We start from the raw sequence: 10,267 nt of genomic DNA, 5'->3' as shown, positions 1-10,267 counted from the left end.
TAGATGTGCACTTGGCTCACACCCTCAACAGCTTTTGTTCTTCACCCAAACATGTCTTTCTCTGCAGGGTCTTCCCTACCAAGTGAAAACTCACCCTGCTTCCTCATCCCTTTCTCTGTTTTCCTTTTCTCCACAGAATTGACACCATCAACATATTGTTTACTTTGCATATTTATTCTTTTATTTATTTATTTTTTTACTATTTCCTTTAGTAAATTGTAAGTTTCCTTTAAGGGAAGGCATTTTGTCTGTTTATTTATTTATTTTTATTTTAGTGAGAGGAGGGGACACAGAGACAGACTCCCACATGTGACCCCACTGGGATCCACCTGGCAAGCCCACTAGGGGGCAATGCTCTGCCCATCTGGAGCCCTTGCTCCATTGCAACTGGAGCCATTTTTAGCACCTAAGGAGACCATAGAGCCATCCTCAGCACCTAGGGCCAACTCACTTTAATCAAGCCATGGCTGCAGTAAGGGAGGAGAAGAGAGAGAGAAAGAGAGAGAAGTGAGAGGGGGAGAGGTGGAGAAGCAGATGGGTGCTTCTTCTGTGTGCCCTGACCAGGAATTGAACCCGAGACATCCACATGCCTGGCTGGTGCTCTACCACTGAGCAAACTGGCCAGGACCATTTTGTCTGTTTTATTCATTGCCATTTCTCCAGAGCTAGAAGAGTGCCTGGCACAGTGTGGGCTCAGTAAATTTTTATTTGAGTAAATCAATGAGCACCTGCCCTCAGAAGCTGTAAAATAGCGCAGTGACCATTGGTTCTCATTTACTTTAGTCCTTTGGTCCTGAGTGCAGTGCCAGGCGTATAGATGCTCTCTGATAATTTAATTAGTGAACTGACTAAATAAACATAGTGGTTTTAAACTTTCTTTATTTGAAAAAAATGATCAACAAAAATCCAGCAGCATTCTACTCACAGTCACTATTCACAGTGCATCCCCCCTCCTTATCTACAATGTAACAGTGCCAGCCAACATGGATATTAAATTCTGCTCTAACAATGCTGCTCCTGCCTCCAATTAGAGCCAGGAGTTTTAAGAACAGAAAGAGGAAAAATCACAGGGGATGCCCAGAAGACAAGGCACCGCTCTGACAGTAAACCTTGAGGTGTCTGCTTAATCTTCTGTCCATGTTTGTCGTCCGAAGGGGCTGACCTGCAAGGCAATTAGAAGGTGGCTTTCCCCCAGCCTGCTTCAATGTTCGCAATTTGGATGTCTTAGGAAATGGGAAGAAAGCAGGAAAACAATTACTTTAAATATTGTCACGCAGTTGATTGGGCAATTCTGCTGTCCTTGAGGAATGACCTCCCTTGTTTCAGCCTCGCTCTGTGCTCAGGCCGCCCCCACCTTGTGCTTGTTAGTACACTCTCCAGAGGTGTTCGGAGTAGTAACATTTCAACGTAGATTAGTAAAGGGTGCTCTAAATCGGACGTGTTCTTGAATTTCACTTACCTATTCTTCCCTAAAGGATAGAAGTTGGTGTCAGGTTAGAATGCCCTGGACCCCATCATCAGACGTATTGTTCCAGCCGTTCAAAATGAGTCTGTTCTTAGATGAACTATGATAGCAGTTCAGTGTATGTAGCTGACATATATTTTTCTTCTGCCAAAATAAAGAGACACAGAGCCATGGCCTCCAATACCTTCAACTTGGTGGACAGGATTGTAATGGCAGCCTCGATGAGCCACAGGAGCGGCACACAGGGTCCCCATCACTCCTTCGGGCATCAAAACCCTGAACCTGGGAATGTCTAGGACAGAGGCAGAGGGTGGCTGTTCTCCATGTTGGCAGGGGTGGGGTGTATGGGGCACAGAGCATGCGAGAGCCAGAGGGCCTTCCTCCTCAAGCAGAGGTTACAAGAATAAAAGGACTGAAGATGTTTTGAGCTCCTTCTGAGACTAGGTAAGGAGAATATAAACTATTAATGTAATTTATGGACAGAAGCACTTTGAATGTAAATGAAGCAACCAATGGCCCTTTTGATTGGCATTTATATCTCTTTTTATAGAGATCATATAGAGTAGTGTTATAATTCTTGACAGTTTTGATTGTAAAATATGTGGAACATTAAGCTCCCTGGAAGAAAGCAAAGATGATTAATATTAATAATGGACAAATAATACACAACAGACACGAGTAATATGTTTTGTATTTATGTAGCTATTGTTTTAACTCAGTGGAAATACACTATGCTTTATTGTTAGGAATGCAATAATAATAAGACACTATATTATCTAGGTCACATAAAGGAAGACATTCAAGCTAATCCTTAAATCCTATTAATTTCTTTACTCACATAACAGAAAAAAATAGCTTTTTTTTTTTTACTCTACTGTTCAGATTAATGTATTTAAAACAATGTGCCTGATTAAAGAGACACATCAAAATTTACATAACTTGGTTCAAATGCAGTCAGTCCCGCTCATTTGGAAGTGTCAGGAATGACTGTGGCTCTCTAAAAAATCAATACAAGACCAGACACATCTAGGTGTATTTATCTCACAATGATGAGCATGTTTTGTGTGTGTTTTTTCCCCTTTCTATATGCAGGAGTCTGAGTGAAGCAACTCTGGGCTCGGTCAACAAAAATACTGTTCTAATAAGAGTGTGTATTGTTATGGGGACAACTATTGCAATAAAAAATGCACATTTCTTAGAATATACCTAGCACTTGGAAAATTGCAAAATGTTTTACCACCTCTATTTCCACTTCCTTCTCTTCCCATGACTATCCAGGCCCACGTGGGATAAATAGAAGCAGAAAACAAGAAAGAGTAGAAGTTCTGATCAGCTCAATTTAAAGTTTGCTTTTCAGTTAAAAAAAAAAAGAACAAATCAGTAAGTAAATATTACATATATCAAGTCTTTGTTTTAAAGGCATTTGTTGGTGCTGGTCAGTGGCTCAGTGGATAGAGAGTCAGACTGGCATGTGGACATTCTGGGTATGATTCCTGATCAGGGCACGAAGAGGAAATGACCATCTGCCTCTTTCTCCTTTCATCCTTCCTTTCCTCCCTCATCCAGTGGCTCAATTGGTTGAGTGCATCAGCCCCAGATACTGAGGATGACTCCATGGAGCTTCCACCTCAGGTGCTAAAAATAGCTTAGTACCTGGGCATCAGCCCATGATAGCATTGCTGGGTGGGTCCTGGTTGGGGTGCATGTGGGAGTCTGCCTCACTGTCTCCCTCCTCTCACATTAAAAAAAAAGAAAAAGAAAATAGAGAGAGGCATTCATTTGGAATGCTTTAAAGACAAATATAATATGGGAAAGGGATAAAAGCAGTGGAAGAGAAATAAAAATTCATATAATATTTGGAAATTTTGACCCCCCCCTCCCAAATATATAAATGACCAGTACCTTGAATTTTGCCAAGTCCTGGTCACTTGTTATAGCAAGATTTAAATTGAATCTGATTTGTGTGTGTATGTGTGTGCGTGCGTGCATGCGTGTGTGTGTGCATGTGTGTGTGTATGATAGAGACAGAGAGAGGGACAGTTAGGGACAGACAGAGAGGAAGGGAGAGACACGAGAAGCATCAATTCTTCATTGTGGCACCTTAGTTATTCATTGATTGCTTTCTCATATGTGCCTTGACCAGAAGGCTACAGCAGACCGAGTGACCCCTTGCTCAAGACAGTAACCTTGGGTTCATGTTGGTGAACCTTGCTCAAACTAGATGAGCCTGCACTCAAGCTGGCGACCTCAGGGTTTTGAACCTGGGTCCTCTGCATCCCACTCCTATGCTCTATCCACTGTGTCACCACCTGGTCAGGTGGGTCTGATTTTTTTTTTTAATCAAAGAAGAAGAAACATGAATAGCTATGTAGTTAACTATTCTTCTCAGAAAAAAAAAAGCAACAACAACAAAAAACCTGTTTCACTTTCTTAGATTTGAGAGAAGGTTTTGTTTTGATTTGATTTTCTAATTTGTTTTGTCTTTGTTTCTCTGTGCGCATTTAAAATAAGCTTCTGACAATAGAGGCAGAAATAAATTCTCCCAGCCTATCCCCTTTGCACATTGCTGTGGTTTGAAAAGCCCATCTTAAACGAGGTGTTATGAGTTCTCACTGCATCATTCACCTCTGATGTTGTACCCCTTATTTTTTGTGATGGACCCATTAACCTTTGCTGCATATACAAGCTATCCAAAACTTTGTGGCTTACACCAAATAATCATTTATTTGCCTACAATATTGTGGACTGGGCTAAACTGGGCCATTCTTCAGCTTGTCCACCTAAGCTCACTCTTGTGGCAGCTGCACTGGACCACTCAGTTGGCACTGGATGGGTGATAACGACCTCCCTCATATACGCAGTGGTTGGTGGCTGAAGGCTGGGGTGCCCTTTTCCCCTCTACTTGGCCTCTCCAGCAGGCTAGGTTGGACTCCTTCAAACTCTTATCTCATGGTTTCAAGTACAGCAGAAGAAGAGCAAGTGTCAGTGTGCAAGCACTTTTCTTTCTTTCTTTCTTTCTTTCTTTCTTTCTTTCTTTCTTTCTTTCTTTCTTTCTTTCTTTCTTTCTTTCTTCTCTTTTCTTTCTCTCTTTCTTTCTCTCTCTCTTTCTTTCTTTCTTTCTTTCTTTCTTTCTTTCTTTCTTTCTTTCTTTCTTTCTTTCTTTCTTTCTTTCTCTTTCTCACTTTCTCCCTCCCTCCTTTCTTTCTTTCTTTTTTTCTTTCTTTCTTAAATTAAGTAGGATGTGGGGAGGCAGAGAGACAGACTCCCACACACGCCCTGACCAGGATCCACCAGGCAAACCCTCTACAGGGCGATGCTTTGCCCTTCTGGGGTGCTGTTCCATTGCTCAGCAGCAGTTATTTTAGGGCCTGAGGTTAGCCATGGCTTTGGCAGATGTAGAGAGAGAGAAAAGGGACAGTTGGAGAAGCAGCCAGTCTCTTCTCCTGTGTGCTCTGACCAGGAATCAAACCTAGGCCCATACTCTACTACCGAGCCAACTGGCCAGGACCATGCAAACATTTTTCAAGCCTCTCATTGCATTATGTGTTAGCCAAAGCAACTCACACAGCTACGGCCAGATTCAAAGAGTGGAGAACTAGACTTTACCATGAAAGACAAGAACTGCAATGAATTTGTGGCCTTTTTAAAAAATTCTACTATCAGTTTCATATTCCTGCTGCTGCTAGAAGGAATAGAACACCTTCCCCTTGTTTACACTGTAGCTTTAAGAATAGAACTATAGCTTCCATTCCTTGCATGAAATCTTGTGTCATATAATGAGGTCAACGGTGGGGCTTATGAAATGTTCTTTCACAAACAGACGCTATACCTCTCCGCTCGATTTCTCAGGAAATGAGAAACCTTAAGATTTAAGAGGTGTGGGGAGAGGGAGCATAAACACATAGAAATGATGCAGGTGGAAATTGTGTGTGTGAATGCGTGGGCCTGATACATGTCAGGTGAGAGAGGAATAAACCTGTATGCAGTATTAACAAGTTTTATTTTATTTTATTTTTTGAGGACAGGGGTGGATTATGGAACAATTGAGACATTTAGAAAACCTTTTTTCCAAGTCCACATTATGGTTTGTTGTGAGATAAGATAGAGTCAAAAACATGATCACAAAGCATTCTTTTCCCAGCAGGACACTTTAAGGTGCCTTTTTTTCTTTCTTTTTTATGTCTGTTAGTCCCCTGGAGGTGTCTCAAATGTTCTCACAATTGCAATTTTCTTAGCGATGTGTGGGGTCTACCATTTTTCCGGCTTCAGTTCCCTGCACAGTGTCAGCTGCCATGGCTGCTGATACCAGCAAATGCCTGGGAGATTCTGGGGATACTGAAGTGCTGATGTGGGCTTTGTCTCCACGGGTGATGGAAGTGTTCACGCCAACATCGTTGAGCCTGTGGGTGCTGCACTGCATTCTCATAGCCTAGGAAAGGTGTTCCTACTGTAGCCACCTGTTGAGTTTGCTGGCTTCTATATTTGATTCCTTGACTCAGTTGGATAACTTCTCCAGCCATAGTGTTTTTAATGTATAATGCAAATAGACCTGCTTCGCACAGTCATTCATATGAACTTGTGTCACCTACCCATGGCCATGAAATGCTGTGTAACAAACAACCACCCAGCTTGGGGGTCCCCTGGGTAGCTGCAGTTTATTAATCTACTCGTGATCAGTTGTGGGTAGTCGGGTGGCTTTGTTGCTCTCGGCTCTGCTATCTGACATGTCTGATGGCCTTAGCTGGAGACATGTGTCTCCACTCCATGTCATGTCTTGTCCCCCAGCAGGCTAGCCCAGGTTTGTTCTCCTAGCAGTGGCAGGGTTTCCAGGGAGAGCAAGTGCTCATAGCTTCTCGAGGCCTAGGCTCAGAATCTCTACAATGTGACTCCACTATTCAAGGCAAGTCACCAGGCCAGCCAGATTCAAGGGGTGAAGAAATAAACCTTCTCTTTTACTGGGAGAAGCTACAAGGGACAGGGCTATGGGAAGGGCAGAGAGCTGGAGCCGTCTTTGTAGTCAATCTAACGAGCACACACCCAGACAGCCCTGAGTCCATGGGTGAGTACAGGTCGACAACCTAAACGAGGTTAAATACATTTTAGAAAGATTAATTTGGCAATCCCTGTAAAAAAAAAAAAAAAAAAAAAGTGGAAGATAAATTGATTTGGGCAATGTCAGAGAGGTTGGCGTAACCAGCAAAATGGCTTTTGCGTTAACAGGTGATAAATCAGAAGGGTCTAGAACAGGGTGGCAAAGAGGTTGCACACGGTGTGATTGATCTGCAGTAAATGCCTGGAGTGCAGGGCTGAGGTGAATCATGTGGCCCCTTCCCGGCTGAGCTGCACACACAGCCTTGTTGGACTGGCCCTGTTCACGTGGTCACTGAAGGGAGGGAAGATGCCACAATGCCGGGTAGTTGGCATCTTTGTCCTCTCAAAGGCAGTAGCAGTAAGGTTCAAGAGTTTCTGAAATTAATTAGGAGGTAGAATTTTAAAAGTGTTGGTGATCAAATGCAAATAAAGGAAAACAGTACAGCAGAAGAAGTGCCCTCTCATTATCCTGTCTCTTCTTCTATTCTAGAATCATCCTAGAATATGGATCCAGGTACTAGATGAATAAAAAGATCATTTCTTGGTAATTCTCTCCTATTATATAAGGAGTAGATTTAAGTCTGTATTATATAGGTCAGTCTTGAACCACATTATATAAAGAGCACATTTTCTTTCTTTTTCTTTTTTGTCTGTCCTCTATTGATATATAACAAACCGTTCACAAGCTTAGAGGCTGTGATGGTTAAATTAATTCATCAGCTTGACTGGGCCATGGGATCCCAGATATTTGGTCAAATTTATTCTGGTGTTTCTGGGAGGGTGCTTTTAGATGAGATTAACATCTTTATTGGTAGATGGAGTAATGCAAATTGCCCTCCCAAAGGTGGTTGGGCCTCGTCCAATCAGCCAAAAGCCTGAATAGAACAAAAAGGCTGATGTTCCCTGAGTCAGAGAGAATCCTTCTGCCGGACCGCCATTGAATAGGACCATTGACATTTTCTTATGTTCAGACTCAAACTGAAATATCAGCTCTTTGTGGGTCATAAGTTTCCTGGACTTTGGACCGGAACCACAGCAGCAGTTCACTATTGACCTTCCTGGGTCTCCAGCTTGCCGACTCACCTTGCAGATTTTGGGACTTCTCAGTCTCCATCATCATGTTTGCCAACTTATTTTAATCTAATCAACTAGTCAATTAGTCAATCAATTGATTCTAAATGTACCTACTCACACACACACACACACACAGATACACATACATACATACACACACACACACACACCCAGTGGTTCTGTTTTGCTGGAGAACCCTGGCTAATCAGGAAGATTGAAACAACAACCACTTCACTGCTCAGAATTCTGTAGGCCAGACATTTGGACAGGATAGAGTGGGGATGCTCTGTGACTTCCTGGGGTCTCAATCCTTCTCCCCTCACCTCTCCCTCTCACTGTGCTGTCATTACACAGAAGTTTAGTCTGAGCATCTTAAGAGTTTGGCAGACGCCTCCAGGAGTGAGCTTTCCCAGAGGATAAGTACTTCTTGAGTCTCTGTTTCCATCATGCTTGATACTGTCCCACTGGCCAAAGCAAGTCTAGTGGCCAAGCCCAGAGTCAGTGTGTGAGGGGCTATACAAGCACTCAGCTAATTGGAGGTGTAGTTCATTGCTGCCACCAAAGTCTGTTACGTTGTGGAGGGGCGGGGGGCTGCTGTTCTATCTTGGGCCTACTGACTTTTATGTATCTAGGTGATATCAAAGTAGGAAGAATCAGGTGGCAATATGGGTCTGAGGCTAAGTAAATGTGACTTAGTTGGATAGATACATTTGGAAAACAAATACATAGGGTAATATAAGGATATTTCACAATCAGCACAACATGGACAGCAACTAATTAGAACTGATACTGCTTATAACCTCAAAGCAGGGTCTCAGGGTTCCCTTGTTATGTGGCCTTTTACATTTAGTTATTGAATTATTGAAAGTGTCAAGAGTCACAGGAAAGGAGGCAGAAAAGTCAGGATAATGAGAGGGCACTTGTGGGGAGAAGGTAATAGTCTACCAACTATTTACCAGTTGGTAGGCAATACTGCAATATTTTAACAACTGGTCTGAGTATCAGCCCCGTTTACAGGCAATAGTTGAAGCCATGTTTAATTAACATTGTACTGGGACAGAGCATTAGGTTAAACCATATGACATGGCCGGTATTCAACCAGTTTTAGCCTACAAATAGCATAATTGTGTGTGATTCAACTGAATTAGTAATGAGACAAAAAGAGGTCTAAGATGGATAACACAATTTACTTAACAGGCAGGTGAACAAGAAGAGTCCCCACAGGAAACAGAAAGGAATGACCCCATGGAAGGCTGAGGAATAGCTTGAGAGGGAGAGAATGAGCAAAGGTGTTGAATACCCTACAGTAGTGTTCAGATAAAATGAGGACTCAATATCTTTCGTGTTTGGCAACTAGGAGGCCTTGCTGAGTTCAGTTTGAGGGAAATAGTCAGGTCAGAAGCCATGTGACAGAGGCTTATGAACCACCTGAGAAGGAAGAATTGATGAAGATGAGTTTAGAATAGTACAAAAGCTTTGCTGATAGTAAGGTGAGAAAGGGTAATTGATTGGGAAGTAGAGTTAGGGGAAATTCCAATTTAATTTTTTTTTAATGAAAAATATTTGACCAAAATTCTATGAGGAATGGAAAGATAATATTTAAAAATCCTTCAGCTTATTATTAAAAGATAATTGGTTATAAAAGTAAGACTGGAAAGAGCAGAGTCCTGGGGTCCAGAGTCTGGGGTCCTGGTTCCAGCGCTTCCAGTGTGAGGGCCAGTTTGGCTACTTCATAGTACGTCTTTGTTGGTAAAGAGTAGTTCTCATATTGGTTGCATAGTAGGGTGGCCTGGGTTGGGGGGAGGGAGCTTTTGAAAGACTCCATGCCCTAGACTCACCTGAGATCGATCACCCCGGACTCTCTGGGGTGCACCCGGGCTTTGGGATTCTTTTAAAGCTCTTGGGCTGTTCCAGGTGGGTTCAAGATTGAGAATCACTGCTTTAGAATGTTAATTGTTTCCTACTGCCTCAGCTGGGGTGCTTTAGCCAACATTCTGAGATAAAGTTCTACTCAACAGTCATGCCCATCAGGACAGGCCACTCCCCAGGACAATGGTGGCTGTGTCAGACCTTCGCTCAGGGCAGTGGTACTCAGCCCTAGCTATGTATCAGAATCTCCTGGGCACTTACAACATCCTAATGTCCAGGCTGCACCCCAAAGACCTTGATGTAATTGCTCTGGGATGCTGTAATGGGTTGAATCATGTCTCCCCAAAAAGTTATGTTGAAGTCTTAACCTCAAGTACTTCAGAATATGACTTTATTTGGAATTAGTATCTTTAAAGAGGTAATCCACTTAAACTAAAGTCATTATTAGGGGTGGACCCTAATCCAATATGACTACTGTCTTTACAAACAGGAGCAATTTGAATACATACAAGGCATGCATGGAGGAAACGTGATGTAAAGAGTCTTAAAGGGGCCCTGGCTGCTTGGCTCAGTGGTAGAGCGTCAGCATGGCGTGTGATGTCCCAGGTTTGATTCCTGGTCAAGGCACACAGGAGAAGCACCCATCTGCTTCTCCACCCCTCCCTGTCTCTCTCTCTCTCTCTCTCTTTTTCTCTCTCTCCTCTCCTCCTGCAGCCATGGCTTGATTGGAACAAGATGACCCCAGGCGCTGAAGATGGCTCCATGGCC

The sequence above is a fragment of the Saccopteryx leptura genome, chromosome 5 (genome assembly GCF_036850995.1).
Source record: "Saccopteryx leptura isolate mSacLep1 chromosome 5, mSacLep1_pri_phased_curated, whole genome shotgun sequence".
Lineage (NCBI taxonomy): Eukaryota > Metazoa > Chordata > Mammalia > Chiroptera > Emballonuridae > Saccopteryx > Saccopteryx leptura.
This window is presented reverse-complemented; position numbering follows the sequence as displayed.